This window comes from Doryrhamphus excisus, chromosome 3 (assembly GCF_030265055.1).
Source record: "Doryrhamphus excisus isolate RoL2022-K1 chromosome 3, RoL_Dexc_1.0, whole genome shotgun sequence".
In the NCBI taxonomy this organism is placed as follows: Eukaryota; Metazoa; Chordata; class Actinopteri; order Syngnathiformes; family Syngnathidae; genus Doryrhamphus; species Doryrhamphus excisus.
The window spans coordinates 30,466,414-30,494,356 of NC_080468.1; the positions used below are offsets into that span (position 1 = coordinate 30,466,414).

At 46.6% G+C, this 27,943-nt stretch overlaps 19 non-coding genes and 1 pseudogene across 19 annotated transcripts in view; 8 read left to right on the forward strand and 12 right to left on the reverse strand.

Moving 5' to 3' along the window:
* Positions 1–2,232: 2,232 nt before the first annotated feature.
* On the reverse strand, positions 2,233–2,303 carry trnag-gcc (transfer RNA glycine (anticodon GCC)). The gene has a single exon. It is a non-coding gene; the product is annotated as a tRNA-Gly (tRNA).
* Positions 2,304–3,363: 1,060 nt separating this feature from the next.
* trnak-uuu (transfer RNA lysine (anticodon UUU)) lies at positions 3,364–3,436 on the forward strand. Its single transcript has one exon. It is a non-coding gene; the product is annotated as a tRNA-Lys (tRNA).
* Positions 3,437–4,421: 985 nt separating this feature from the next.
* Positions 4,422–4,495, forward strand: trnat-cgu (transfer RNA threonine (anticodon CGU)). The gene has a single exon. It is a non-coding gene; the product is annotated as a tRNA-Thr (tRNA).
* A 1,247-nt stretch (positions 4,496–5,742) lies between these two features.
* Positions 5,743–5,906, forward strand: LOC131126863 (U1 spliceosomal RNA). Its single transcript, XR_009129381.1, has one exon. It is a non-coding gene; the product is annotated as a U1 spliceosomal RNA (small nuclear RNA).
* Positions 5,907–7,871: 1,965 nt separating this feature from the next.
* Positions 7,872–7,945, reverse strand: trnat-ugu (transfer RNA threonine (anticodon UGU)). Its single transcript has one exon. It is a non-coding gene; the product is annotated as a tRNA-Thr (tRNA).
* A 3,399-nt stretch (positions 7,946–11,344) lies between these two features.
* trnas-gcu (transfer RNA serine (anticodon GCU)) lies at positions 11,345–11,426 on the forward strand. The gene has a single exon. It is a non-coding gene; the product is annotated as a tRNA-Ser (tRNA).
* Positions 11,427–13,060: 1,634 nt separating this feature from the next.
* Positions 13,061–13,134, reverse strand: trnan-guu (transfer RNA asparagine (anticodon GUU)). The gene has a single exon. It is a non-coding gene; the product is annotated as a tRNA-Asn (tRNA).
* A 1,390-nt stretch (positions 13,135–14,524) lies between these two features.
* trnat-cgu (transfer RNA threonine (anticodon CGU)) lies at positions 14,525–14,598 on the reverse strand. Its single transcript has one exon. It is a non-coding gene; the product is annotated as a tRNA-Thr (tRNA).
* Positions 14,599–15,567: 969 nt separating this feature from the next.
* trnak-uuu (transfer RNA lysine (anticodon UUU)) lies at positions 15,568–15,640 on the reverse strand. The gene has a single exon. It is a non-coding gene; the product is annotated as a tRNA-Lys (tRNA).
* A 795-nt stretch (positions 15,641–16,435) lies between these two features.
* Positions 16,436–16,594, reverse strand: LOC131126866 (U1 spliceosomal RNA). The gene has a single exon (XR_009129384.1). It is a non-coding gene; the product is annotated as a U1 spliceosomal RNA (small nuclear RNA).
* A 4,245-nt stretch (positions 16,595–20,839) lies between these two features.
* Positions 20,840–20,913, reverse strand: trnak-uuu (transfer RNA lysine (anticodon UUU)). The gene has a single exon. It is a non-coding gene; the product is annotated as a tRNA-Lys (tRNA).
* A 1,030-nt stretch (positions 20,914–21,943) lies between these two features.
* trnag-gcc (transfer RNA glycine (anticodon GCC)) lies at positions 21,944–22,014 on the forward strand. The gene has a single exon. It is a non-coding gene; the product is annotated as a tRNA-Gly (tRNA).
* Positions 22,015–22,349: 335 nt separating this feature from the next.
* On the forward strand, positions 22,350–22,423 carry trnat-agu (transfer RNA threonine (anticodon AGU)). The gene has a single exon. It is a non-coding gene; the product is annotated as a tRNA-Thr (tRNA).
* Positions 22,424–23,305: 882 nt separating this feature from the next.
* trnak-cuu (transfer RNA lysine (anticodon CUU)) lies at positions 23,306–23,378 on the forward strand. Its single transcript has one exon. It is a non-coding gene; the product is annotated as a tRNA-Lys (tRNA).
* Positions 23,379–23,691: 313 nt separating this feature from the next.
* On the reverse strand, positions 23,692–23,773 carry trnas-gcu (transfer RNA serine (anticodon GCU)). Its single transcript has one exon. It is a non-coding gene; the product is annotated as a tRNA-Ser (tRNA).
* Positions 23,774–26,019: 2,246 nt separating this feature from the next.
* Positions 26,020–26,093, forward strand: trnan-guu (transfer RNA asparagine (anticodon GUU)). The gene has a single exon. It is a non-coding gene; the product is annotated as a tRNA-Asn (tRNA).
* A 1,063-nt stretch (positions 26,094–27,156) lies between these two features.
* On the reverse strand, positions 27,157–27,275 carry LOC131126696 (5S ribosomal RNA; annotated as a pseudogene).
* A 112-nt stretch (positions 27,276–27,387) lies between these two features.
* LOC131126684 (5S ribosomal RNA) lies at positions 27,388–27,506 on the reverse strand. The gene has a single exon (XR_009129260.1). It is a non-coding gene; the product is annotated as a 5S ribosomal RNA (ribosomal RNA).
* A 112-nt stretch (positions 27,507–27,618) lies between these two features.
* LOC131126670 (5S ribosomal RNA) lies at positions 27,619–27,737 on the reverse strand. The gene has a single exon (XR_009129247.1). It is a non-coding gene; the product is annotated as a 5S ribosomal RNA (ribosomal RNA).
* A 112-nt stretch (positions 27,738–27,849) lies between these two features.
* Positions 27,850–27,943, reverse strand: part of LOC131126648 (5S ribosomal RNA) — a 119-nt gene continuing 25 nt past the window's right edge. Inside the window, exon 1 of the ribosomal RNA XR_009129225.1 lies at positions 27,850–27,943. This exon is cut by the window's right edge and continues 25 nt beyond it. This is a non-coding gene — a ribosomal RNA (5S ribosomal RNA).

Genomic DNA, 27,943 nt, shown 5'->3' on the forward strand with positions numbered 1-27,943 from the left:
GTTCGGGAGTATGGCACTCTTGTCCACAAGTCCAGCAAAGACCCCAACAGCATGCTGCATCCAACATCAAAATTGCATATTTCTAAATACATAAAACACAACAGTAAATTTCTCAATACATCATCTTCACTAAATACCAGCCCAGAGAAGCTGCAACATACACAGCAGCTTTGGCAGTTGCTAAGCACTACCTCTGCTTTGCCTGTCGTGACACTGCCTGCAGCTATGGTCATTCCACCATCACCACCACCACCACCACCTGCTCATACCCCATTGGAGCAGGAGCAACCACCTCCCGTGTCAAAAAAACTCAAACAAAAACATGTCTGTGCTGTTGTCAACCAAAATCAAAATATCAAGGGGATGGGACATCAATACATGACTTTTATCAGCGGGGCCCTGTCAGATACTTTTATTGCCCCACAAAGGTTTTCCAAAAATATGGTGCAGAAGGTCTGACAAACCCCAAGATGCCATTTCAAGAGTTCAGTCAAACAGACTTCTTCCAGCGAGAGCTCGATGATACAAGAAAGAGGGTGGAGGGAAAAACAGCAGAAGAAGAGGAAGAGGGAGGAATCTCCTCCACCCCCTGTCCGAAAGTGCCGGTTCTGCAGGATGCAGCTAAAGCAGGATCCGAACAGCCCCCACATCCACACTGGCTTTCCAGGGCAAGCAGGGAAGTACATCTACTGCCCTGCCAAAGTCTTCTCTATCTATAGAGAGAACGGGATGGAAAGAGAGATGAGCTGGAGGGAGTTCCAGGCCTCTCCTTTTTATGAAAAGGAGAAACAACGGCAGCAAAATAAATGAACATTTTTTTTTATTATTCATAGCTTGTGATTAGTATTCATTTTTTATTTCTGAGAGTGTTTTTGAGTGTGGCATGGTAACCTGATAAATAAATATTCTTTGTTACATTGCATTGATTTTGTGTTTTATTTCAAGCACTGGTATCAATATAAGCCTGATAGGAATAGTTTGTAATCATATAGGGATTAATTGGAAAAAAATATATATTGTGGAGAAGAAAATCGTGACTTGACTGATGCTTAGACGGGATTCGGACACCTGACTTCATTTCTCCGAAGTCTCTCTGCTTGTCTGACATCTGTCTCGCATCCTGATTGGCTGGTAGCAAATGTCAACAACACCCGCGCGGCCCCCGCAAGCTAAGCAGGCCTTTTTCTGCTTAACCTGGCCTTTTTGATCAATTCCACAGCTGACCGAGTTTCTCGGGGAACACAAAAAGCGAGAGGTTCAGTCATCACTGGGAACTTTGGAAGTGTAGTCACCTTAAGTCAGGTCTGCTTTGGTGAACTTCAGAGGCATCATGACCAGTCTGCATCAAAACATTATCTGAAATCCTGTTGCAGGTTTCTGGCATTGATTCTTAATTCAGTTGCCATCCCTGATAGATGGTAATGGTAATGGTAATCATGCCCGCGTGGCAGGCGAGTCTCTTTGCTTGTCTGACGTCTGTGTCGCATCCTGATTGGCTGGCAGCAAATGTCAACAACACGCGCGCGGCCCGCGCTTGGCAAGTGAGAATTCTACCACTGAACCACCAATGCCACGTGGGGACACACTGTAAGAGAACAAAATTCAACTGTCAAGTGGATGAGCCTCTGCAAAGTGGCGCTGAATGACAAAACATCACAATGTCATACTCTTTGGATTCAAGCACCTTCTGGCGTAATGGGATCCACAACAATCACGTCAGCTGTGGATGCAACGTCAATGCGTTCTTGAAGGGCAAGTGACAAAAAGAAGTACATGGTTCACAAATCAGCTGCCAAAGTTTCACTGACCAAGCACCCAGGCACTGCTGGGATTTGAACCCAGGATCTCCTGTTTACTAGACAGGCACTTCGACCAGCTTAGCCACAGTGCCAGCAGTTCATCTGGTACCAACACAAAAACAGTTCGCCAATGGGGAAAAATGTTCATACAAGGGAGGGAGTCCAAAGTCCAACACGTGTGAATTGAGAGTCCCTGGGTGGGCTCGAACCACCAACCTCTCAGTTAACAGCCAAACGTGCTGACCAATTGCAGCGACAGAGAGTACAACAGCATGACTGCAGTGAGGTTTCACTAAGTGCTGTCCACCTTAACTCTCGGGTGGTCCGGTCTGTTACGTTTCAGGTGTCATTCTGAATACTGCCCTTTAGCAGGAAAAGAGCCTTTGTACTTTTTCAACATGAGCTCTAAAGAAAGGTATAAGCTGAGATATACTGCATTGGCCGGGAACCGGACCCGGGCCTCCCGCTTGGCAAGCGGGAATTCTACCACTGAACCACCAATGCCAAGTTGGGAAACACTGTCGGAGAACAATTTAAATTGTCAAGTGGATGTGCCTCTGCAAAGTGGCGCCGAATGACAAAACATCACAATCACAACATACGCACGGGATGCCAGGGGAGGCCGAGTACTAACAGAGCTGAGCGAGAGGGCATAAGAAAAAAATTTGTGACCTTGTGGTGGTTACCCGACAGCACCAAGGATATGGTGCACGTCTGATGCGTAATGCATGCCAGGTGATGTTCATCTAGCGAGCGGACATTCTTGTGGGGGACAAGCTCAACAGTAGGAATGTTGAGAGAACTGACCAGTCCGCTATCAATGAAGTTCTCGTCCGCCCCAGAGTCAATTAATGCTGTGGTAGGAGAAGCTTCCCCCGCCCAGGATATCGTACTTTCCACCTGAAGTCGGCCCACCAAAGCGGATGACGCAGCCGGTGTGGTTGGAGCGGGCAGTGCCAGCAGCTGGGGAATATCCCTGGTGGAGGAAGAGCGTTGGCGTGCTGGGCGAACTGGACAGTGGGAAATTGTGTGTAGGACTCCCACAGTACAGGCACAGCCACAGGCGTGGACGGTGACTCCTCTCTGCTGACGAAAGGCGACTAGCTCCCAGTTGCATGGGGACGACACTCCCGACGTCATCAGACGGCGCTCCGTGTTTTGTCTGAGTCACGGCTGGTGTGTGTTACTTTTTGTTGTTTTCTTGCCTGAAAGGACTTCTCGCTCGACCCAATTTTACTCTTGGTGAAACATTGATAATCCAGAACATAGCCTTAAACTGCAGGTGCATTAGTTGGGCTTGTGGCCACCTGGTCACCTGAACAGGGACTTGAATCCCGGACACTCAGATCAAAAGTTTAATGTTCAGGTGACTGGCTCAACCTTTGTCTTGTCTGACCATTAACTCTTTTTGTCCAGAAGATGTTAGGCTTGTCCATGTGGGCAGTTTAAGACCTCCGTCGATCTTGGAGGTGGCAATTTCGGGACAGGGGCTTCTTCATCTCTGCAAGGTCAAGTACAGTATGCCAGAAGATTTTGCCTTGAGAGTTGTCCTCATTCATCAAGGGCCTGGATAGCTCAGTTGGTAGAGCATCAGACTTTTAATCTGATTGTCCAGGGTTCAAGTCCCTGTTCAGACGGAGAAGAGTAGACCCCACATTACCAGCATGGGGACATACCAACCCAAGATGAGAACACCCTGGGCCAGGTACACAGCCACATATGTGGCAGAAACGCAGCTTCACCCTGGCCCCTCGTTTAGCCTCTGCTGAAAAAGCGGAACACCACCTTTGCAGCTGAAATCGCTCAGTTGGGCGAGTGCGAGAATTAAGATTTAAAGGTCCGTGGTTCAAGCCTGGGTTTGAGCACAATCCCTGTTTACGTTGCGACTTTGCCAATAGTTTGAAAATGCTTATTTGCAGGCTGAAAGGACCTTAACTTCATTCATCAAAAGGCCACCCCTTCAGACAACTTTAGAGGAGGTTACAAGCCAAACCTGTCAAGCCGTGATTGTGATTTCATGTTTTGTTGAAGAAAAGCCCATAATTTGTGGAACAATTTTCCCTACAAGGGAGAAACATTTGTCAATTTGGACAATTGTCAATATGCCCCCACTTTGGACACATCGTCTTGTGTCATTGTTTGGCAACTGCTTCACCAGTCCCCTTAAAGGGCTCACCCTTCGTAGTGTAGTGGTTAGCACATTTGCCTTACATGCAAAAGGTCCCTCGTTGGAAACTGGGTGGAAGCAAGGCCGTTCAATTCCTTCTTTCACAAAAAAAAAATCAAGGTGACAAATGGGAACAAGGATATGTGCTTGATCCCTGAAGGTGTGTACACGGGCATCTGTCCCCAGTTTGGACACACAATCCATATTTCCCGGATGACTGATCGGGTGCGTCACTGGCCTGCACGAAGGGGCTTATAGGAAGGAGGTGGCCGCTGTGGTGTCGTTGCATGCAAACAACATCCTCATCCTTGACACAGCGAAGACCAAGGAGGAGAATAATCATGGATTCGGTCCGCTTACACTGGCAGGATTTCACCAGTCCTGTTGAAAGCCTGGCCACTGTTGTGTTTTTTGTCATGCAGTGGTTCCCCTAACACTGAAGACACTCCTTCGCCGGCGCTGTGGCTTAGTTGGTCAAAGTTCCTGTCTCGTAAACAGGAGGTCCTGGGTTCAAATCCCAGCAGTGCCTTGCATATGTGTTTCAGCGACTCCATTTTTTTCTCTCCAACATTTCAAGTAAATGTTTTGAATCAGACGTCATGTTCTGTTGAAGAAATATCCATAATTTCTGATGTCATATGTAGCATAAATATCATATGTACTACAATGCTCTCGACAAAGGCAAAAACATTGTGCATTTGGACATTTGCGGGGATAAGAAAACAGACCACATTAGCAAAACAAAAGAGGTTCGGGTCTAACATTTAAGGGAAGCGCTCTACTATCTGAGGTAATATAACAGAAATATAAACAAAACATGGACACACAATGGACAACACAATAAGACAAGGTCCTCGACTGAGAATGCTGTCAGGACTGGGTTTAGGGTGAGACAGAGCATTTGTCGGATGCTCAGGGATAGATCCTTGTTAGAATAAAATGTAGATAGAATGAATATAGCATCAGTTATCACCCTTATATCCATTTGCTTAGACAATAGAAAGAGTGTTTGAATGTGCTGAAGAAGAAATGTTCCTGTGACCCTGATCAGAGACCCCCAGCAACCCCCAGGTCCTGGAGGTGCCTGGATGCGCCAACCGCAACCCTGCAGATGTTCACGTTAATCCTGCAAGAACGTGTCAAGATAAGAACTCATAAAACAATAAAAGTAATTCCTCTCACATACACACACATACACATAAAGAAACAAATACAGCTCGTGCAACTGCCATCCCTAGAGTTGCATGACCATGTAGTAGGGACCCCCGAAAGAGAATAAATAAAGAGGAGTTTGAACTGCATACTCAGTGGAGCGGCATGTAACTGGGTATGTGGTTTCACTCTCCTCGCTGCGAGTAACTTTGAATATTGTTGTCTGTCTCTTCTGTATTTCTGCATTTAAGTGTTTTTACAAGTGTCACAGGAGTTTGACCCTGACAACCCACTGACTCACAACGACCTTGCACATCTACACGTGTCAGGGTTAAACATATTGGCCTCTCATGTTACATGGTGTGACTAGGGACGTGGAGTCAGTACTTCAGTCTCCGCATTGAACGTCTGCAGCAACTGCCCTAAGCCACTTGCTGCCGCTGCCTTTGCTCAGAATGAAGTCACAAGAGTGCCACACAGACTGACTCCTTGAGATAACCAGAGTCCTGTCTCTGAATTTGGACACAGGTCAAGTGGCTGGGCTTGTTGTGGGCGACCTGATGAGACCACCACTCAGCATGTGGCATGTGCGAGAGACTAGTCCGGGCGGGACCGGTGCAACTCATACTTACCTGCCAGGGGAGATACCATGATCAAGAAGGTGGTTCACCCAGGGCGAGGCTCAGCCATTGCACATGGGTTGAGCTGACCTCTGCGAATTCCCCAAATGCGGGAATCTCGACTGCATAATTTGTGGTAGTGGGGGACTGCGTTCGCGCTCTCCCCTTATCCCGTGTTTAAAACAAGAGGCAGCACCACGCCGAGCTCCTTGGCTTGCGAGTGCAGCCAGACCGAGCAAGAAACGACCAGCCCAGCACTACCAATGCTTGCTGGAAAGGTCTGCCCGTCCACGGGAGACAACCAACCAGCCGTGAGGCCGATCTGCTCTCAGTCAGGAAACCTCAATGAGAAACGGCAACAAGACAGAGAAAGGGGCGTCGGCAACCATTTCGATTGATCTGAGTCTAAAGTTCAAGGTTTGCTTGCAGGCAAATTTGAAGCAGCGAGAATGAGCAATCCGCACCTCTGAGAAAAAGTTCATGGTTCTCACCCAAAAAACAATAGCTTGTAGCCGTAATCGTGTTGTTGTTTGTATTCTGTGTTTTGTCTGAGTCACGGCTGGTGTGTGTTGCTTTTTGTTGTTTTCTTGCCTGAAAGGACTTCTCGCTCAGCCAAAGCAAAGCCAGGTAAAAACGCGTAATCATTTGTCCCTTTGTTGGAATAGTTGCATCTTGTGCCTGTAGTGACACTGCCTGCAGCGATGGTTATTTCACCACCACCACCTGCTCATACCCCGTTGGAGCAGCAGCAACCACCTCCTGTGCCAAAAAACTCAAACAAAAACCATGTCTGTGCTGTGGCCAACCAAAATCAAAATATCAAGTGGATGGGACATCAACCACGACGTTCATCAACAAGGCCCTGTCAGATAATCTTATTGCTGCAGAAGGTCTGACAGACCCTAAGATGCCATTTAAAGATTTCAGTCAAACAGACTTCTTCCAGCGAGAGGTGGATGAGACAAGAAAGAGGGTGGAGGAAAAACAGCAGAAGAAGAGAAAGAGGGAGGAATCTCCTCCACCCCCTGTCCGAAAGTGCCTCTGTAGGATGCAGCTGAAGCAGGGCCGGAAAAGCCCCCGCATCCACACTGGCTTCAGAGAAGTACATCTACTGTCCTGCCAAAGTGTTCTCCATCTATAGAGAGCACAGGATGGAAAAAGAGATGAGCTGGAGGGAGTTCCAGGCCTCTCCTTTCTATGAAAAGTAGAAACAAAGGCGGCAAAATAAGTGAACAATGTGTATATTCATTATTCATAACTGCTTACATGTAGATTTTTTTTATTATTATTGAGAGTGTTCTTGAGTGTGGCAACCTGATAAATAAATATTCTTTGTGACATTGCATTGATTTTGTATTTTATTTCAAGCACTGGTATCAATATAAGCCTGATAGGAATAATTTGTAATTATATAGGGATTAATTGGAAAAAAATAATATTGTGGAGAAGAAAACTGTGACTTGACTGATGCCTTAGACGGGATTCAAATACCTGACTTCATTTCTCCAAAGTCTCTCTGCTTGTCTGACATCTGTCTCGCATCCTGATTGGCTGGCAGCAAATGTCAACAACACGCGGCCCGTCCAATGCTCTGACCAATTGCACAGAGACTACATCAGCATCAATGCAGTAAGGTTTCAATAAGTTTCTACTTCTGACAGAAATGTGCAAATACTCAAGTGCTGTCCACCTTAACTGTCAGGTGGTCCATTCTCTTACTTTTCAGGTGTCATTCTGAGTTCTGCCCTTTCGCAGGAAAAAGAGCCTTTGTACTTTTTCACATGAACTCTAAAGAAAGGTACAAGCTGTGATCCACTGCATTGGCTGGGAATTGGACCCGGGCCTCCCGCTTGGCAAGCGAGAATTCTACCACTGAACCACCAATGCCACATGGGGTTGCACTGTCGGAGAAAAAAATTAAACTGTCAAGTGGATGAGCCTCCGCAAAGTGGCGCTGAATGACAAAACATCACAATGTCATACTCTTTGGGTTCAAGCACCTTCTGGCGTAATGGGATCCACAACAATCATGTCAGCTGTGGATGCACCATTGACTCGTTTTTGAAGGGCAAGTGAGGAAAAGAGGTACGTGGGTCAGAAATCAGCTTCCAAAGTTTCACGGACTAAGCAGCCAGGCACTGCTGGGATTTGAACCCAGGATCTCCTGTTTACAAGACAGGCACTTTGACCAGCTAAGCCACAGCGCCAGCCAAGCAAGTCACCCTGGCAATGCTGCCTTTACTCTTCTAGACATTAACGGCGCCAACATTGAGACGACGCCATTTGTCGTGTGTCATTCGGTCAGCAGGGGGAGAATCCCGTATATTTGGCACCAATACAAAGGGTTTACCAATTGGGAAGAATGCAAGGGCTCTCCAAAAGAGGCTCTCCAACACAAGTGTCACACAAGGGTCTAGAAATGGTCCCTGGGACTGACACAAATAACTAGGCTGTTAATCTGGACTAACTGTTAGAATAAAATGTAAATTCAATTATTATAGTGTTAAGTTATCACCCTTATATCTGTTTGCTTAGACAATAGACAATAGTCTTGAGTGTTTTAAAGCAGGAACATTCCAAGACGCTGACCAGCAACTCCCAGCACCACTAATCTTGCAGGTGCCTGGGAATGCCAGCAGTGGCCTTGAAGATGTTCCTGTTCATCATGCAAAATGGGCCAAGATAAGAACACATGTACAAAAAGTAATTATTCTCACATACACACACACACATAGACAACAAGTACAGCTCGTGCAACTGCTTGCTTCCCCCTCCCCTTAGAGTTGCACGACCATGTATTAGGGACCTCCTAAAGAAAATAAAAAGAGAGGAGCATGAATGGCATACTCAGAGTGGAGCGGCATGTCACTGGGTTTGTTTTTTCACTTTCCTCGCTGCGAGAAATTTTGAATTTTGTTGTCTGTCTTTTCTGTAATTAAATGTTTTTACAAGTGTCCCAGGAGTTTGAACCTGACACTAACATAAAATAATAACCTACAGAGTGTATGAATGCCTTTTAAAAAAGTGGGCTCTGGAGGGTCAGGATGGCCGAGCAGTCGAAGGCGCTGCATTCAGGTTGCAGTATCTAATGAGGCGTGGGTTTGAGTCCCACTTCTGACAGCTTCTTGCATCTTGAAGTGGCGTCACCCTTCATTCTAAAGTGGCCGAGGCTGCTCCTCCTGGGCAGTAAACCAGGGGTGCTTTTCAACATGACTGCTGCTGAAAAGTATACAAAGCAGACCTATTGCATCCTGGGGTCTTGCGTTTCTCCAGAAAACAGTCTTTGTTCTTCAACATGACCTCTGATAAAAAGTATGAAAACCAGAGTCATGGAAATACCAGTAGAGGACTGCTGGAATTAGAACCAAGGAGCCCCTCTTTGCTTGGCATGTAATTTGACCAACTAAAGCATAGTGCCTGCGAAGCATGCAAACTTGACAATGATGCCTTTAGTAAAAAAGGAAATCCTGTGCATCTGGCACCGACACAAAAACAGTTCACCAATGGGGAAAAATGTTCATACAAGGGAGGGAGCCCAAAGCCAAACACATGTGTCAATTGAGCGTCCCTGGGTGGGCTCTAACCACCAACCTCTCAGTTAACAGCCGAACGCGCTGACCAATTGCTCCATAGAGACTACATCCTTACTGCAGTAAGGTTTCAGTAAGTTTCCACTTCTGACAGAAATTTGCAAATACTCAAGTGCTGTCCACCTTAACTCTCAGGTGGTCCGGTCTGTTACTTTTCAGGTGTCATTCTGAGTTCTGCCCTTTGGCAGGAAAAGAGCCTTTGTCCTTTTTCAACATGAGCTCTAGGTAAAAGCTTAGATATACTGTATTGGCCGGGGATCAGACCCGGGCCTCCCGCTTGGCAAGCGAGAATTCTACCTCTGAACCACCAATGCCTGCCTGAGGTGCCTACCTTTTAACTGGAACTGGAAAGGCTTGTGTAGCCCCGCACACAAACCAAGTGTCTTCCTCACATGCACACCCAATGTGGGTCTCAAACCCAGGCCCCTGAGAGTAAGAGTCTCATGCTCTACCCACTGAGCTAACCAAGCCTTTTTCTGCTGTAGATATAATTTTTTGTTTTTCTTTTTTATCGATGTGGCCATCTTGATGTTTGATCAATTCCACAGACAACCTTGTTTCAGAAGGAGCGAGAGGAGCTTTATTCGTCCCTCAGTGGGAAAATTTGCAAGTTCCCGCAAGTTCCGCAACAGCAGGGGGAGTATCTCAGTATGTTTACAGACCATGGACTCCTCCTAAATTTAGATACATAGCCTTATCCATGCCAAAACCACACAACAACCTTGACCAAATCCTGATTGACATAACTGACTTGGTACATAATCACCGTCTCAACGGAACTGAATTAGCCCGACTGTTGACATTGACCACAGGCTCCAAGTATGGTGCTTTTTGTACGGCCATTTAGCCAATTTGGCCAAAGGGGAATTCAGAACACGCTTGTGGCCCATTGCCATTTTTATGGTACCTGGCGACTTCAACCAGTGAACTCCATCCATTTTCTGCCCCGCTTATCGTCATCAACGGACTCTATTCCCCACCCGTTACCAGCATGGGGACATTCCAAACCAAGATGAGAACACACTGGACCAGGTACACAGCAACATAGTACGTGGCACAGACACAGCTTCACCCTACCCCCACTTTTAGCCCAGACTGAAAATGCAGAGAAACACCTTTGCAGCTGAAATTGCTTATTTGGGAGAGCGTTGGACTGACTATCTAAAGGTCCCTGGTTCAAGCCCAGTTTTCAGCACAATCGCTGTTTGCATCGTGAGTTGGCAAATAGTTTGTAAAGGGGTGACTTTGTTCTCTTGATTTCATCAACATCGATCACAACAACACAGCCAGACAATTACATATTAAGACCAGACAAGTTCAGTTGGGAGGTGACATACAACAAATGTTCACAGCATTAGGTCTGCAAAGTGTTCAGCTGATGCACATTTACTGGAAAGGAAAATGGGCCATTGTCACGGTAGCCATGCCGACACAAGCTAAAATGTTTCTCCTGCCAGGACAACACCCACATGAAATTCAAGCTTTGCTCGCAGACGAAAAAGAACCAGCTGGAATGAGCAATCTGCACCTCCAAGTCTGAGTTTATGGTTCTTGCCCAGAAAAGCATAGCTCACAGCCGTAATTGTATAGTGGTTCCTACTCTGTGTTGTGGCCGCAACAACCCCGGCCGATTCAGGGTCATGGCAGGTGTGTGTTGCTTTTGTAATTGTATTGTCTGAAAAGACAAGATTGTCTGTCCACTTGAAGTGTGGTGATGTAAAAATACACTAGTTTTGACCACACCTGTATTTTTAGTAAACATTATTAGCATGCAATGAATCAAAGTATAAGGTACGATGTCGGAGATCAAGAACGCTTTTGTTGGCAAAAAAAAGCCATAACATATCATTTCGACAATACGGGTCTCAAACCCGCTATTTCTTGCATGTAGAGAAAGAACTCTAGCCTTTGAGTTAAATCCCCCCGCTGCACAGGAAGGCTGCCACAATTTCTGCAACACCAAAACGCTAATTAAGATGTGTCATTTTGAGTCAACAAGACCATGTCCACGAAGGAGATGAGGTGACCGAGAGGTTAAGGTGATGGACTGCTAATCCATTGTGTTCTCCACGCATGGGTTCGAATCCCATCCTCATCGGACTATACTAATGCACCAGTTTTGACACCACCTGTGTTTTTAGGAAACATCATTAGAATGCAATTAATCCAAGCATCCGGTACGATGTGGGAGATTGAGAATGCTTTTTTGGCAAGAAAAAGGCATAATATACCATTTGGAGAATGCAGGCATCGATTCCACTTCATCTCACATGCGAAGTGAGCGCTCTACCACTTGTGGTCCTACAAGAATGGGATTTGTTTTTGTGTACTTCGAATGAAATGTTTTCCGCATGTTGCAGAATTTTCCACAGGAAAGAAATCTTTAAGATGTATCACCAAAACAGCTGAACCGCCCAATGTGGGGCTCAAACCCACGACCCTGAGATTAAGAGTCTCATGCGCTCCCGACTGAGCTAACCGGGCATTTTTCTGCCAAGATATCACTTTTTAATTTTTCTAAATTGATGTGGTCTTCTTGATGTTTGATCAAGAAGATCAAGAGTGGCCAGTACAGTGGCCAGGACGGCCAGTACAGTGGCCACTCTTCTTTATGTGCTTCAGGAACAACAAAAGGTCGACAACCCACTGGCCCCCATATCCAACATCACACCACCCACCCATCTGTGAAACACCCTCGACAAGGCCGCTGAAAGACCGGGGAGAGGTAAAGAAAACGGGGGAAACCCCATTGGATTTCGAGTCCAACGCCTTAACCTCTCGGCCACCGTGACTCCTTGGAAAAGACCAATGGGGGCAGGTGACCCCATTGTCCTAGAACAAAAATTTTGCTGATGTCAAGGATCAGCTGGCAACATGTGCATGGGAGGAAGACACATGATTTGTGTGAGGGGCTACACAAGTCTTTCCACTTCTAATTAAAAGCCAGGCACCTCACATTGTTTCCATAAAGTACCAAGGGATTGTCCTGTTGCCCTTGTATTTTGTGGGCAAAAAGGAGGCGTTTGCAAGTGGACCTCAGACCCTATCACTGGTCACCTGAACAGGGACTTGAATCCCGGACACTCAGATCAAAAGTCTAATGTTCAGGTGACTGGCTCAAACTTTGTCTTGTCTGACCACTCTTTTGTCCAGAAGATATTTGGCTAATGTGGTCTGTTTTCTTAAACCTGCAAATGTCCAAATACATCTTTGTAGGGAGCATTGTAGTACATGTGACATGTATACTACATATGACATCAGAAATGATGGGTCTTTATTCAACAGAACAAGAACAACATTTCTTTTAAATAACAGCATAGGAGCTGCTGAAACACAGAGAAGGCACTGCTGGGATTTGAACCCATGATCTCCTGTTTACTAGACATGTCTGTCAAAAAACCACAACAGTATACAGTGTCTTCTCTTAAGGGCCCCTGCTTACCAGTTGATGGGGTTTGACTTGATTCCTTTTAACATAAAAGCATTCCGTCGTCTCTTAATCTATAATCCTGGCTGACGCTTTTGCAAAAGATAATATTTTCAAGCAGAGCTTCAAACTGAAATCTGTGACTTGATCAACCTAACTTCTGATCAAATGTGTTAGACCATGGAAGCAGGAATGTGCTTTTGAAAAGTCATTGACACGCAGTTTGCCATTTGGGAACCACACAAGTGCTGTGCAAGAGTGGAGCGCAAACATGAAGGAACAGTGACACTGATGCATCCAGAGAACGTCCCTGGGTGGGCTCGAACCACCAGCCTCCCGGTTAACAGCCGAGCGCGCTGACCGATTGCTCCACAGAGACTCACACCTTGCCAACTTCTGTTCAGTTGCTATGCGTCCAGCATGCCCTTTGTTTTGGATGTGACTCGCACCTTCTGGTGTAACAATTGAGGCATTGCAAACCAGGACACCAGCTTTACTCTTTGATGAACGCAAAGTATTTTTGGGTACAATCCTCTCTGGCTCTCAACGAAGGCGGTCGCATCTTTCCCCTCTCCTCCCTATCCCTTATCTTCCCTGCTTAGCGTCTTTGTCTTGCCTAGTCTCGTCTTCTACTTCCTCAAGAGCCTCTCACTGCACTGCTCTCCAAAAGCCTAAATCATGGAATTGATCAACTGGTCTCTCCACGCAATTGACACGATCTTCTCGACGAGAAGCTCAGGTACGGGGGAACCTGCCTGCCCTGACGGAACGTTCACCGCCGGGTACGTGATGGACAGTTGGGGGAAGTGGAAGGTCATGTGCCTGGCGATTCTTTCCGTGGAGGACATCAAAGACGTCTACCTATTCGGAACCATGATAACAGGTCTGTTGCTGATTAGATTGGGCACTTTCCTGGTGTATCGCAAAATTCGTATGATGATGAAGGCAGCGGATCGAGCTGGCCCACAGCTACCCATCGTGAATGATTTGGTGGGCAAAGCCGTTCACACACTGACTGTGACTGCCAATCACAACAAGGATACCATCTTGGTGAAGATTTCGGCTTTGCAAAAGCAGTTGGATCAATTGGGAGGCCAGAAAGGACAATAGGGTGGTCCGGTCTATTGGAATGTGGCTGCCCGACCTAACCCAAACAATATTCTTAATCTGGATTTCGGCGTCCCCACCACGGCTAACCAAGGTCGTGTTGTGAAAACAACTTCTCCCAAGAGATTGCTGCAGCGGGACGCTCTGACCCTCCTTCATTCCTTCATGGACACCTGTTGTTTCTCTTCTCTGGCCCACCACGGACTTCTCCATGGCAACTGCTATGTGTCGCAATGACACCCTGCGAACTGAACTCCGGGTGGGTGTGGGAAGCCTCGCAGGCATCCACATGCTTTATGTCTGCACTCAGCAAGGCAGAGACAGTGTCACTTTGACGTACTCCAGCAAAGGAACCAAAATAGTTCTGTGACTGGACCTTCTCTGCCAACATTGCAGCAGCAGGGGAATTACCTCAGATAGTAGAGCGCTTCCCTTAAATGTTAGACCCGAACCTCTTTTGTTTTGCTAATTTCTTATCCTCGCACATGTCCAAATGCACAATGTTTTTGCCTTTGTCGAGAGCATTGTAGTACATATGACATTTATGCTACATATGGCATCAGAAATGATGGATATTTCTTCAACAGAACATGACATCTGATTCAAAACATTTACTTGAAATGTTGGAGAGAAAAAAATTGAGTCGCTGAAACACATATGCAAGGCACTGCTGGGATTTGAACCCAGGACCTCCTGTTTACGAGACAGGAACTTCGACCAACTAAGCCACAGCGCCGGCGAAGGAGTGTCTTCAGTGTTAGGCGAACCACTGCATGACGGAAACCACACCAGTGGCCAGGCTTTCAACAGGACTGGTGAAATCCTGCCAGTGTAAGCGGACCGAATCCACGATTATTCTCCTCCTTGGTCTTCGCTGTGTCAAGGATGAGGATGTTGTTTGCATGCAACGACACCACAGCGGCCACCTCCTTCCTATAAGCCCCTTCGTGCAGGCCAGTGACGCACCCGATCAGTCATCCGGGAAATATGGATTGTGTGTCCAAACTGGGGACAGATGCCCGTGTACACACCTTCAGGGATCAAGCACATATCCTTGTTCCCATTTGTCACCTTGATTTTTTTGTGAAAGAAGGAATTGAACGGCCTTGCTTCCACCCAGTTTCCAACTAGGGACCTTTTGCATGTAAGGCAAACGTGCTAACCACTACACTATGAAGGGTGAGCCCTTTAAGGGGACTGGTGAAGCAGTTGCCAAACAAATGTGTCCAAAGTGGGGGCATATTGACAATTGTCCAAATTGACAAATGTTTCTCCCTTGTAGGGAAAATTGTTCCACAAATTATGGGCTTTTCTTCAACAAAACATGAAATCACAATCACGGCTTGACAGGTTTGGCTTGTAACCTCCTCTAACATTGTCTGAAGGGGTGGCCTTTTGATGAATGAAGTTAAGGTCCTTTCAGCCTGCCAATAAGCATTTTCAAACTATTGGCAAAGTCGCAACGTAAATAGGGATTGTGCTCAAACCCAGGCTTGAACCACGGACCTTTAAATCTTAATTCTCGCACTCGCCCGACTGAGCAATTCAGCTGCAAAGGTGGTGTTCCACTTTTTCAGTAGAGGCTAAAAGAGGGGCCAGGGTGAAGCTGTGTTTCTGCCACATGTGTTGCTGTGTACCTGGCCCAGGGTGTTCTCATCTTGGGTTGGTATGTCCCCATGCTGGTAATGTGGGGTCTACTCTTCTCCGCCTGAACAGGGACTTGAACCCTGGACAATCAGATTAAAAGTCTGATGCTCTACCAACTGAGCTATCCAGGCCCTTGATGAATGAGGACAAATCACAAGGCAAAATCTTCTGGCATACTGTACTTGACCTTGCAGAGATGAAGAAGCCCCTGTCCCGAAATTGCCACCTCCAAGATCGACGGAGGTCTTAAACTGCCCACATGGACAAGCCTAATATCTTCTGGACAAAAAGAGTTAATGGTCAGACAAGACAAAGGTTGAGCCAAGGTTGAACCTGAACAATAAACTTTTGATCTGAGTGTCCGGGATTCAAGTCCCTGTTCAGGTGACCAGGTGGCCACGAGCCCTCCAACTAATGCACCTGCAGTTTAAGGCTATGTTCTGGATTATCAGTGTTTCGCCAAGAGTAAAATTGGGTCGAGCGAGAAGTCCTTTCAGGCAAGAAAACAACAAAAAGCAACACACACCAGCCGTGACTCAGACAAAACACAGAATACAAAAAACAACACGATTACGGCTATAAGCTATCCTTTTTTAGGTGAGAACCATGAACTCCTACTCAGAGGTGCGGATTGCTCATTCTCGCTGCTTCAAATTTGCCTGTGAGCAAACCTTGAACTTTAGACTCAGATCAATCGAAATGGTTGCCGACGCCCCTTTCTCTGTCTTGTCGCCGTTTCTCATTGAGGTTTCCTGACTGAGAGCAGATCGGCCTCATGGCTGGTTGGTTGTCTCCCGCGGACGGGCAGACATTTTCAGCAAGCATTGGTAGTGCTGGGCTGGTCGTTTCTTGCTTGGTCTGGCTGCACTCGCAAGCCAAGGAGCTCAGCGCGGTGCTGCACCTGCCTCTTGTTTTAAACACAGGATAAGGGGAGAGCGCAAACACAGTCCCCCACTTCCACAAATTATGCAGTCGAGATTCCCACGTTTGGGGAATTCGCAGAGGTCAGCTCAACCCATGTGCAATGGCTCGACCCTGGGTGAACCACCTTCTTGATCATGGTATCTCCCCTGCCAGGTAAGTATGAGTTGCACCGGTCTCGCCCGGACTAGTCTCTCGCACATGCCACATGCTAAGTGGTGGTCTCATCAGGTCGCCCACAACAAGCCCAGCCACTGGACGTACTCTGAGTTAAATTCAAAATCATTTCCAGTGAGGTTAATTTCCAATAATTGTAAAAGTTGTTTCTGGGGTCTTGTCCTGTCAGGGTATTCATCAAATATGTATTTGACAGCTTCTAGGCCCCTCTTGGTATCGATATTCGTGTACATATTGTCCACGTCTAGCGAAAAAAAGAAGAAATTTAATTTTTTTGGACTAACTCGACAAAATTGTAGGTATCTTTCACATAAGCCAAATGTTTGTTGGAGAGTGGGTTAAGATAGAAGTCAATAAATATAGCCGTACCATATGTTTCACTACCACAATCCGATACAATTGGTCTACCCGGGGAATGTGGTGTGGGGGATTCCAAGTCTCGGGTTTTGATGGATTTTTGATAGATGAGTTCTTTGATGATTTTTCGAACTAGGGGTATCGTTTGTGTATACATGGGTTGTGTAAGTTTTTTATAAGTGGGGTCCCCTGATTGTCTTTGTCCCTCCCAGACGTACTGTTCTCTGCTAAGAATTACTATAGATGATCCCTTGTCCACCGGTTTGATAACTATGGAGCTATCCCTATTCAATTCCTTTAGTGCGGCTCTTTCCCTTTTGGTTAGTTTATCCTTTTCCTCAGGTTTTTGTTCGGCTAGTTCCCTATCTTTTCTAATTAGGGTGTGTAGGGCGGGGGAGATTGTGTTAAGTGGGGGGGGGGAGGCAAATCGAGGGGGGATGGAACTTTGGCTATGCGCTTTTTTCTTCTTCTTCTCTACCGAAAAATTCAATAAGTCTAAGCCGTCTATGATATTCTTGCACATCCCAAAGTGGTCTTTTGTGTTTTCCAATTTATAATTCTTGTTTTCTGATTGGGTAGGTATAAAAGGTAGGCCTTTGGATAACAGGGATAATTGTGCTCCGGATGGATTGAAACTGGGGGATAACACTTTAACATTTTGGCAATTTAGTGAAACTTGGGACCCCCCAGGGACTTTGTCCTTTGGGGGCCTACAAGTTTAAAAATCGTGTCCAATGCCTGAGCATTGCTTCAGCAGTGGACGTGGTCTGGGTATGCAGTCTGGGTCTGTGTGGAACAGATTGTCCTGCAGAAGCGGGATGGACGGTAGTCTATCCTCAATATACTCATTGAGGGTTCTCAGTAGGCATTAGTATGGTGAGTGGTTAACTAATGGGATGAAAACTGCCGCCTCCAGGAAGACCCGCTTGGCCTCTTTCCAAAGTGCCTGCAACTGCCTGGAGGTGGTCTCTTTGAATTTCTGAGTTCTACTGTTGATCCCGAAGGACAACACCAGTTTTTCCACCTTGGTGTGAATGACTGCCTTGGCGAGTAGCGCCTCGGCTACTCCTAAAGGTGGCCCCGCGGAAAGCTGTCAACCTGCAGATCTGGGAAGTCATGTGGTGGGAACCGGGACACGTTAGAATCTCCCAGGATGACAAATTTCTTCCACACGGTAAGTTTCCGGTCGACCATTTTCCTGGTGGTGTTCCAATGTCGCTGGACCAGTTGCTTTTGGCGCCCGCCAATTGAGCCGGACATAGAGCTGTCGAAACTGATGTCTGCCAGCAGCTCTTCCCATTGGCCTTCTTTTTCCACAGGTGATTTCGTTGGCGGCGTGGAAGTCAGCAGTGGGGTGTCGTCAAGTAAGTTCTCTGACTCCCAACGGCAGAGGGCCTCTGTTGCCGGGGAGGGGGGCGGGTCCATGGGGGAAACCACTTCCCCTCGCGCCATCAGGTCCAGGTGCAGGGACAGCTGGTCCCCGTACTCGTCGGGTTCCTCTTGTTGGCAAGTAATGCAACACGAACCACGTCTGCAGTTGTCGGGAAAGGGTGCTCTTGTTTATTTAAAACAGCACTTATATGGACCTCATGAACAATAACGATGACGTGGATTTCCAGAATTCAGTCCCTATCTGGTCATGCCTCCTGACTGGACCTAAGTATTTTGGCAGAACATCTTGGACTCCAAACATCTGAAAACATCTTGTGTAACAATCAGGTCAGGTTGGCCTCCCCAAGTCACGTAGCCCTCTTAAGTTCAACTAGAGTTTACCAAGAAGAAAAGTCATATGCAATGTGCAAAAGAGTAGTCATTTTACAATATATTCCCCCCTTTTGGGGGTACCAAACTCCCAAAACAACAAATAATGTCTCTTGGTCCAGTCTTGGCCCCTTGGCGCGTTACCATTTCCGAAGAGAATTCACATATGACATTCAAGGGGATCTCGCTGCCCTCCTGGAACATGGGCCTGGGGAAGGGGAAGTGTTGTGGTCTGGGATTCAAGGCCCAGGGCGAGAGCAGAATTGGTTAAGAGCAATGTTTCTGCTCACATTTTCACCGCCCAGAGGATTATTGTGCCTCTGTACAAACTGTCTCATCTGGAGGGACCCTTTGTAATGAGGGGCTCCTTTCGTCGAGATGAGGTGGTGACTTGCCACATCACATGTAGGAGGAGGGCGGTCCTCCGGAATGGCTCAGTCGGCGGGTTCCCTTGGTTGGCGCCAACTTCGCTGGAACATTCCCTTCCTAACTCTGACCCTATGCTTACTATTTGAGTGTCTGGTGACTATTGCAATTTATGAGTTACATAAATAACATATCCACTACACCCTTTAATATATAAATGGAATCTAACTGCAAAACAAATCTAAACAAAACACACCTTTGTGTCTATAGTGACCGTGTAAAGTCCTTAATGCTCTAAAGTACTGTATAAGGCAACTGGAATAGTGAGTGACTGATATACTCCTAACATAGTAAGTAGTGCTGAACAACTGAACCAGTACACGTGTTACTACTGATTGACTGGTATTACCCACACTTATTAACTGTAAGTGAGTGCATTGTTGTTCAGTCCCGTCAAGTCCCTTGCCCTTCTAGATCAGTCCTGTCCATGGCATGGCGGTTTCTCAAGCAATATCAGCATAGTTCGTGGAGAGGACTCGCATAGTGACTTAAAGATGGTGATGTTCAGCTCCAGGTCCGGCTCCCTTGCCAATCATAGCAACAGTCATACCTCATGGCTCATCGAGTCCTCTGAGTCAGTGCCATCATCCTCACGATCGTCCGGATTGGGAAATAGGTAAGGCTGCTCAACCACCTTATAGGGTCCCAATCGTCTTGGCTCGTGCCACTTTCGCCTGTACACTTTGATGTACACCTGGTTGCTTGGCACCACCAAGTCACCTTTGTCGACTCAGGAACCCTTTTTTTCTCCTGCACATAGATAGCTCCATGTATGGCAGTTAACATATTTTATATAGTCAATTCATTTTGCAACTGCTCAAGTGGGGGCCCTTTATAAGGCCCTCTCAAATGCAGTGCTGGCATGGGTCGACCCGTAAGCATCTCATGCGGTGTTAGATGTGTAATTCTGTTAGTTTGCATGCGATAGCTCATTAATGCAATTGTTAGTGCATCCGCACAATTTAACTTTGCGCTAGCACAGATTTTATTGAGCTTGGCTTTGAGTGTCCCATTTACTCGTTCTACCATTCCCTGGGACTGGGGATGATAGACAAACCCGAACCTTTGTTTTATTCGCAGTTGTTGTACAATATGGTTTGGGTTTGGGTTTGGGTTAGGGTTAGGGTTAGGCTAACCCTACTTTATGCACGAACGCCGGACCATTGTCTGAACTTATTTCTGATGGTTAGGATGAACTTTTTATAATACAATTTATACACGATCTCTCGTACCATTGGCATTGTCTGCCGAACAATTGGATTTTGTAGTTTTCTATATCTTTGATCGTTCAGCTGTCGATAAACCTCTTGGGTGTACTGTTCTCGTCCCAAAATCACCACCGCGCTCTCTTTATCTGCTGGTTTGATTACGATTTGTCTGTTTGTTCTTAATTCTTTTAAAGCTTTGGCCTCGGCCCTGGAAATGTTCATCTTTTCGCGTCTTGCCCGCATGATTTGGCTGAACGCTTCCAAATCCTGAACCACGGACCTTTAAATCTTAATTCTCGCACTCGCCCAACTGAGCGATTTCAGCTGCAAAGGTGGTGTTCCGCTTTTTCAGTAGAGGCTAAAAGAGGGGCCAGGTTGAAGCTGTGTTTCTGCCACATATGTTGCTGTGTACCTGGCCCAGTGTGTTCTCATCTTGGGTTGGTATGTCCCCATGCTGGTAATGTGGGGTCTACTCTTCTCTGCCTGAACAGGGACTTGAACCCTGGACAATCAGATTAAAAGTCTGATGCTCTACCAACTGAGCTATCCAGGGCCTTGATGAATGAGGACAACTCACAAGGCAAAATCTTCTGGCATACTGTACTTGACCTTGCAGAGATGAAGAAGCCCCTGTCCCGAAATGGCCACCTCCAAGATCGACAGAGGTCTTAAACTGACCACATGGACAAGCCTAATATCTTCTGGACAAAGGTTGAGCCAATCACCTGAACATTAAACTTTTGATCTGAGTGTCCGGGATTCAAGTCCCTGTTCAGGTGACCAGGTGGCCACGAGCCCTCCAACTAATGCACCTGCAGTTTAAGGCTATGTTCTGGATTATCAGTGTTTCGCCAAGAGTAAAATTGGGTCGAGCGAGAAGTCCTTTCAGGCAAGAAAACAACAAAAAGCAACACACACCAGCCGTGACTCAGACAAAACACGGAGCGCCGTCTGATGACGTCAGGAGTGTCGTCCCCATGCAACTGGGAGCCAGTCGCCTTACGTCAGTGGAGAGAAGTCACCGTCAACGCCTGTGGCTGTGCCTGTACTGTGGGAGTCCTACACACAATTTCCCGCTGTCCAGTTCGCCCAGCACGCCAACGCTCTTCCTCCACCAAGGATATTCCCCAGCTGCTGGCACTGCCTGCTCCAACCACACCGGCTGCGTCATCCGCTTTGGTGGGCCGACTTCTGGTGGAAGGTACGATATCCTGGGCGGGGGAAGCTTCTCCTACCACAGCATTAATTGACTCTGGGGCGGACGAGAACTTCATTGATAGCGGACTGGTCAGTTCTCTCAACATTCCTACTGTTGAGCTTGTCCCCCACAAGAATGTCCGCTCGCTAGATGAACATCACCTGGCATGCATTACGCATCAGACGTGCGCCACATCCTTGGTGCTGCCGGGTAACCACCACAAGGTCACAATTTTTTTTCTTATGCCCTCTCGCTCAGCTCTGTTAGTACTCGGCCTCCCCTGGCATCCCGTGCGTGTGTTGTGATGTTTTGTCATTCAGCGCCACTTTGCAGAGGCACATCCACTCGACAATTTAATTTGTTCTCCGACAGTGTTTCCCAATGTGGCATTGGTGGTTCAGTGGTAGAATTCTTGCTTGCCAAGCGGGAGGCCCGGGTCCGATTCCCGGCCAATGCAGTATATCTTAGCTTGTACCTTTCTTTAGAGCTCATGTTGTAAAAGTACAAAGGCTCTTTTCCTGCTAAAGGACAGTATTCAGAATGACACCTGAAACGTAACAGACCGGACCACCCGAGAGTTAAGGTGGACAGCACTTAGTGAAACCTGTCATGCTGTTGTAGTCTCTGTCGCGCAATTGGTCAGCACGTTTGGCTGTTAACTGAGAGGTTGGTGGTTCGAGCCCACCCAGGGACTCTCAATTCACATATTTGTTGGACTTTGGACTCCCTCCCTTGTATGAACATTTTTCCCCATTGGCGAACTGTTTTTGTGTTGGTGCCCGATGCACTGCTGGCACTGTGGCTAAGCTGGTCAAAGTGCCTGTCTAGTAAACAGGAGATCCTGGGTTCAAATCCCAGCAGTGCCTGGGTGCTTGGTCAGTGAAACTTTGGCAGCTGATTTGTGAACCATGTACTTCTTTTTGTCACTTGCCCTTCAAGAACGAATTGACGTTGCATCCACAGCTGACGTGATTGTTGCGGATCCCATTACGCCAGAAGGTGCTTGAATCCAAAGAGTATGACATTGTGATGTGTTGTCATTCAGCGCCACTTTGCAGAGGCTCATCCACTTGACAGTTGAATTTTTTTTCTCTTACAGTGTGTCCCCACGTGGCATTGGTGGTTCAGTGGTAGAATTCTCACTTGCCAAGCGGGGGCCGCGCGCGTGTTGTTGACATTTGCTGCCAGCCAATCAGGATGCGACACAGACGTCAGACAAGCAAAGAGACTCGCCTGCCACGCGGGCATGATTACCATTACCATTACCATCTATCAGGGATGGCAACTGAATTAAGAATCAATGCCAGAAACCTGCCACAGGATTTCAGATAATGTTTTGATGCAGACTGGTCATGATGCCTCTGATTCATTCAATTAATTAATTAATTAATTAATTAAAATTAATTAAACCACTACCTGTGAGAGGTAAGGTACACCATTGCTCTAAACATTGATAGAATAGTTAGTAATGGAGTTAGTAGTGAATAACTAACAATGCTTGTGGGGATTTTTTTGGTGTTGGACATCTTTCAGATAAATAAACATGCAAACTGACCCGGGAACACATGTTCCTGGCAAATGAACATAACAGGAGGGTTAAGATGACTACACTTCCAAAGTTCTCAGCTATGACTGAACCTCTCCCTCCTTTGTTCCCTGAGAAACTAGGTTGGGTGTGGAATTGATCAAACATCAAGAAGACCACATCAATTCAAACAAATTAAAAAGTGATATTGTGGCAGAAAAATGCCCGGTTAGCTCAGTCGGGAGAGCATGAGACTCTTAATCTCAGGGTCGTGGGTTCGAGCCCCACATTGGGCGGTTCAGCTCTTTTGGTGATACATCTTAAAGATTTCTTTCCTGTGGAAAATTCTGCAACATGCGGAAAACATTTCATTCGAAGTACACAAAAACAAATCCCATTCTTGTAGGACCACAAATGGTAGAGTGCTCACTTCGCATGTGAGATGAAGTGGAATCGATGCCTGCATTCTCCAAATGGTATATTATGCCTTTTTCTTGCCAAAAAAGCATTCTCAATCTCCCACATCGTACCGGATGCTTGGATTAATTGCATTCTAATGATGTTTCCTAAAAACACAGGTGGTGTCAAAACTGGTGCATTAGTATAGTCCGATGAGGATGGGATTCGAACCCATGCGTGCAGAACACAATGGATTAGCAGTCCATCACCTTAACCTCTCGGTCACCTCATCTCCTTTGTGGACATTGTCTTGTTGACTCAAAATGACACATCTTAATTAGTGTTTTGGTGTTGCAGAAATTGTGGCAGCCTTCCTGTGCAGCGGGGGGATTTAACTCAAAGGCTAGAGTTCTTGCTCTACATGCAAGAAATAGCGGGTTTGATACCCGTATTGTCGAAATGATATGTTATGGCTTTTTTTTGCCAACAAAAGCGTTCTTGATATCCGACATCGTACCTTATACTTTGATTCATTGCATGCTAATAATGTTTACTAAAATAACAGGTGTGGTCAAAACTAGTGTACTTTTACATCACCACACTTCAAGTGGACAGACAATCTTGTCTTTTCAGACAATACAATTACAAAAGCAACACACACCTGCCATGACCCTGAATCGGCCGGGGTTGTTGCGGCCACAACACAGAGTAGGAACCACTATACAATTACGGCTGTGAGCTATGCTTTTCTGGGCAAGAACCATAAACTCAGACTTGGAGGTGCAGATTGCTCATTCCAGCTGGTTCTTTTTCGTCTGCGAGCAAAGCTTGAATTTCATGTGGGTGTTGTCCTGGCGGGAGAAACATTTTAGCTCGTGTCGGCATGGCTACCGTGACAAAAGCCCATTTTCCTTTCCAGTAAATGTGCATCAGCTGAACACTTTGCAGACCTAATTCTGTGAACATTTGCGCAAACTCAAGGTCGGGTCCTACATCCTGTTTGTGTCTGATTGTAACATGATATGCATCAGGATTCTGTATGTCACCTCCCAACTGCACTTGTCTGTTCTTAATATGTCATTGGCTGATGTAAACAGCTATTGTGCTGAAAACTGGGATTGAACCAGGGACCTTTAGAGATTCAATCCAACGCTCTCCCAACTGAGCAATTTCAGCTGCAAAGGGGGTTCTCTGCTTTTTCAGTCTGGGCTAAAAGTGGGGGTAGGGTGAAGCTGTGTCTGTGCCACGTACTATGTTGCTGTGTACCTGGTCCAGTGTGTTCTCATCTTGGGTTGGAATGTCCCCATGCTGGTAAAGGGTGGGGAATACAGTCCGTCGATGAGGATAAGCGGTACAGTGGAGTTCACTGGTTGAAGTCGCCAGGTACCATAAAAATGGCAATGGGCCACGAGGGTGTTCTGAATTCCCCTTTGGCCAAATTGGCTAAATGGCCGTACAAAAAGCACCATACTTGGAGCCTGTGGTCAATGTCAACAGTTGGGCTAATTCAGTTCCGTTGAGACGGTGATTATGTACCAAGTCAGTTATGTCAGTCAGGATTTGGTCAAGGTTGTTGTGTGGTTTTGGCATGGATAAGGCTATGTATCTAAATTTAGGAGGAGTCCGTGGTCTGTAAACATACCATTGCCATTCTTAATGCTTTCCCAAGTTCCAACATTTCCTTGGGAGCGAGTTTGATAACCGAGCCCACCCAGGGACTCTCAATTCACACGTGTTGGACTTTGGACTCCCTCCCTTGTATGAACATTTTCCCCCATTGGCGAACTGTTTTTTTTTGTGTTGGTGCCAGATGCACAGCTGGCGCTGTGGCTAAGCTGGTCAAAGTGCCTGTCTCGCACTGTATCTTCAATTTAATTATTGAGAATGGCGTTTACCCACAGTCCTGGAAGATCGCAAAGGTGCTTGGTCGAAAAGGTTTACTTAAACAAGTTATTCAGGGAAGGGGCCGACCTTCACCGCCTGACTTGAACCCTGGACCCTCAGATTAAAAGTCTGATGCTCTACCAACTGAGCTATCCAGGCCTTTATGGAATGAGGACAACTCACAAGGTAAAATCTTCTGGCATACTGTACTTGACCTTGCAGAGATGAGAGCTTCTTCGCTGGCTCTCAACAAAGGCGGTCGCATCTTTCCCCTCTCCTCCCTATCCCTTATCTTCCCTGCTTTGTTGTTCCCTGTCCATCCTGTCGATGGAGTTTGACTTGATTCTTTGTCACACAGTCTGAAATTGGCAAACTGAGAAATTCTGATTGAGTGACCAATGCAGTCTGTCTATTTTAATACATTTCGTCTCAACTCATGTTGAAAAAAGACAGAGCCATTTCCGTGAGAGCACAAGACCCCTGGATTGTACCCAAAAATACTTTGCGTTCATCAAAGAGTAAAGCTGGTGTCCTGGTTTGCAATGCCTCGATTTTTACACCAGAAGGTGCGAGTCACATCCAAAACAAAGGGCATGCTGGACGCATAGCATGCGTTCATATGGCTTCAACTGAACAGAAGTTGTCAGTGTGTGCGTCTCTGTGGCGCAATCGGTCAGCGCGCTCGGCTGTTAACCGGGAGGCTGGTGGTTCGAGCCCACCCAGGGACGTTCTCTGGATGTCACCAGTGTCACTGTTCATTCATGTTTGCGCTCCACTCTTGCACAGCACTTGTGTGGTTCCCAAATGGCAAACTGCGTGTCAATGACTTTTCAAAAGCACATTCCAGCTTCCATGGTCTAACACATTTGATCAGAAGTTAGGTTGATCAAGTCACAGATTTCAGTTTGTTTCTGCACAGGTCTGGTGAAACACAGAAGCTCTGCTTGAAAATATTATCTTTTGCAAAAGCGTCAGCCAGGATTATAGATTAAGAGACGACGGAATGCTTTTATGTTAAAAGGAATCAAGTCAAACCCCATCAACTGGTAAGCAGGGGCCCTTAAGAGAAGACACTGTATACTGTTGTGATTTTTTGACAGACATGTCTAGTACACAGGAGATCCTGGGTTCAAATCCCAGCAGTGCCTTCTCTGTGTTTCAGCAGCTCCTATGCTGTTATTTAAAAGAAATGTTGTTCTTCTTCTGTTGAATAAAGACCCATCATTTCTGATGTCATATGTAGTATACATGTCACATGTACTACAATGCTCAAAAGACCACAAAGACAATACCCTTGTGTATTTGGACATTTGCAGGTTTAAGAAAACAGACCACATTACCCAAATATCTTCTGGACAAAAGAGTGGTCAGACAAGACAAAGTTTGAGCCAGTCACCTGAACATTAGACTTTTGATCTGAGTGGATTCAAGTCCCCGTTCAGGTGACCAGTGATAGGGTCTGAGGTCCACTTGCAAACGCCTCCTTTTTGCCCACAAAATACAAGGGCAACAGGACAATCCCTTGGTACTTTATGGAAACAATGTGAGGTGCCTGGCTTTTATCTAGAAGTGGAAAGACTTGTGTAGCCTCTCACACAAACCATGTGTCTTCCTCCCATGCACATGTTGCCAGCTGATCCTTGAGATCAGCAAAATTTTGGTTCTAGGACAATGGGGTCACCTGCCCCCATTGGTCTTTTCCAAGGAGTCACGGTGGCCGAGAGGTTAAGACGTTGGACTCGAAATCCAATGGGGTTTCCCCGCACAGGTTGGAATCCTGAAACCATAAAAGGCTTACAGCACCTGGTATTCCCAGTTGGTCTCCCATCCAAGGACTAACCAGGCCCGCCCCTGCTTAGCTTCAGAGATCAGACGAGATTGGGCGTTTTCAGGGTAGTATGGCCGTAAGCTGCCAGGGCAACTGAAAAGATCCTATTTGAAGGCGACGCAGGCCAAACTGGACTCCAGCAAAAAGTGTCAAACAGCGCCCTCTGCTGTCAGGCAAGAGCAGAAACCATAAAAAGCTTACAGCACCTGGTATTCCCAGGCGGTCTCCCGTCCAAGTACTAACCAGGCCCTCCCCTGCTTAGCTTCCGAGATCGGACGAGATGAGGCGTTTTCAGGGTAGTATGGCCGTAAGCTGCCAGGACAACTGAAAAGATCCTATTTGAAGGCGACGCAGGCCAAACTAGACTCCAGCAAAAAGTGTCAAACAGCGCCCTCTGCTGTCAGGCAAGAGCAGAAACAATAAAAAGCTTACAGCACCTGGTATTCCCAGGCGGTCTCCCATCCAAGTACTAACCAGGCCCGCCCCTGCTTAGCTTCCGAGATCGGACGAGATCGGGCGTTTTCAGGGTAGTATGGCCGTAAGCTGCCAGGTCAACTGAAAATATCCTATTTGAAGGCGACGCAGGCCAAACTAGACTCCAGCAAAAAGTGTCAAACAGCGCCCTCTGCTGTCAGGCAAGAGCAGAAACCATAAAATGCTTACAGCACCTGGTATTCCCAGGCGGTCTCCCATCCAAGTACTAACCAGGCCCGCCCCTGCTTAACTTCCGAGATCGGACGAGATCGGGCG